The 2,162-nt window shown below is 44.3% G+C and overlaps 1 pseudogene; it reads left to right on the top strand.

The window, feature by feature from the left end:
• The first annotated feature begins 1,865 nt into the window (after positions 1-1,865).
• On the top strand, positions 1,866-1,931 carry LOC115832190 (annotated as a pseudogene).
• The last annotated feature ends 231 nt before the right edge of the window (positions 1,932-2,162 follow it).

The following is a 2,162-nucleotide window of genomic DNA, read 5'->3' on the forward strand; positions in this document are numbered from 1 at the left end:
TCCAAATATGTAAGCCTGGCTGGGCATGGTGGCTCACACCTGCAATCCCAGCAGTTTGGGAGTCTGAGGTGGGCGGATCACTTGAGGCCAGGATTTTCAGACCAGCCTGGCCAACATGGCAAAACCCTGTCTCTACGAAAAATACAAAAATTAGCTGGGCGTGGTGGTGCACGCCTTAATCCCAGCTACTTGGGAGGCTGAGGCAGTGAAATTGCTTAAACTTGGGAGGCTGAGGCAGGAAAATTGCTTGAACCTGGGAAGCGGAGGTTGCAGCGAACCGAGATTACGCCACTGCACTGCACCCTGCCTGACTTAGTTGAGACTCCGTCTCAAAAAAAAAAAAAAAAAGTAAGCCTATGCTATGGGTTCTTTCTCATCCAGTCTTGATGTCATAAAATGTGGGACAAAAAAATAATGTTGCATATTGAAAATTTATCACAAATGTAAACAACAGGAACTGTCTAGAACTCTATCAGGGGAGACAAACATATATTTCCTTGACCAACAAGACATTGAAAAATTTAGCAAAGTTTTGATTCAGCCAAATATTTTCTGAATTCCAGGAATTTTTACGTAAATATAAAACTGTGAGTATAAGAGCATTTTTATTTTAATTTTTTAAAATTTTAAGCCCATCCTTTAATATTTTAGAGTAGAATTGGGAAAGTACCCCTCAGTAACAAGGAAAACTTGTGCAATTCAGTTAATTCAAGTCCTGCTTTTGTGTTCGTCACTGAAGAATTCTGTGGCACACTGAAAATTTCACTTTTATAAGCTTTTTAAAAGAAAGAGGAAGAGAGAGAGATGGATGACTCCAGCTCCGTCACCCAGGGTGGAATGCAGCATCATGATCACGTCTCACTGCAGCCTCCACCTCCTGAACCGAAATGATCCTCCCACCTTGGCCTCCTGAATAGCTAGGACCACACACAGGCTTGCACCACCATATCCACCTAATTAAAAACAAAAATTGTAGAGATGGGAGTCTCTTGCTGTGTTGCTCAAGCTAGTCTTGAACTCCTGGCCTCAAGCAATACTCCCTCCTTGGCCTCCCAAAGTGCTGGGATTGCAGTCGTGAGCCACCACGCCTGGTCTCAAAACTGTGTTTTCTTCTGTGTTTTTCATTTTATGATAATATCCTTGTATGTTTCCAGTTCACCTAGAGAATGGCTCCCCCAAAAAACTATTAAGTACTTACGTTTTGTCTATTTTCTGAAGAAAGTGAGGGTGAATATTGTTCCTGGTATAAATCTTTGGAAACATAATTTTCAGGATCCTGCAGGCCCTTTAAATTATAATCCTGTGTTCAAGGCTTGTCTTCTCCAAAAGCAGATGGAAGTTGGCCATGACTTATAATTATCATTGAAATCATGAACCTAAATCTTACACTCTCCACACTCCTTGTGCCCCCTCCAAATATCCCATAAGAGCTCTCAGCTCCTACTTCAGGAAGGAGGGAGGGAGGGAGGATCAAAAGAGGAAGGGGGAAAGGGATATGAGGAATGGGAGAAAGAAACAGTTCAGGTTACTTCAAAAGCAGGGCTGGGTGTGGTGGCTCATGCCTGTAATCCCAGTACTTTAGGAGGCCAAGGCTGGTGGATCAACTGAAATCAGGAGGTCAAGACCAGCCTGGTCAACGTAGTGAAATTCCATCTCTACTAAAAATGCAAAAATTAGTTGGGTATGATGGCGGCCGCCGGCAATCCCGGCTACTTGGGAGACTGAGGCAAGAGAATCTCTTGAACCCAGGAGGTGGAGTTTGCAGTGAGCCGAGATCGCGCTGTTGCACTCCAACCTGGGCGACAAGAATGAAACTCCATCTCAAAAATAAATAAATAAAAATAAATTTAAAAAGCAGATAGCATGCTTGCTTCGGCAGTACATTTACTAAAATTGGAATAATATAGACAAGATTAGCATGGCCCCTGCATTTAAAAATAAAGAACAGGCCGGGCGCAGTGGCTCACACCTGTAATCCCCGCACTTTGGGAGGCCGAGGCAGGCGGATTACCTGAGGTCAGGAGTTTGCGACCAGCCTGACCAACAGGGGGAAACCTCGTCTCTACAAAAATACAAAATTAGCCGGGCATGGTGGCACATGCCTGTAATCCCAGCTACTCGAGAGGCTGAGGCAGGAGAATCGCTTGAACCCAGGAGGCGGG

This window comes from Nomascus leucogenys, chromosome 21 (genome assembly GCF_006542625.1).
Source record: "Nomascus leucogenys isolate Asia chromosome 21, Asia_NLE_v1, whole genome shotgun sequence".
NCBI classification, from domain to species: Eukaryota; Metazoa; Chordata; class Mammalia; order Primates; family Hylobatidae; genus Nomascus; species Nomascus leucogenys.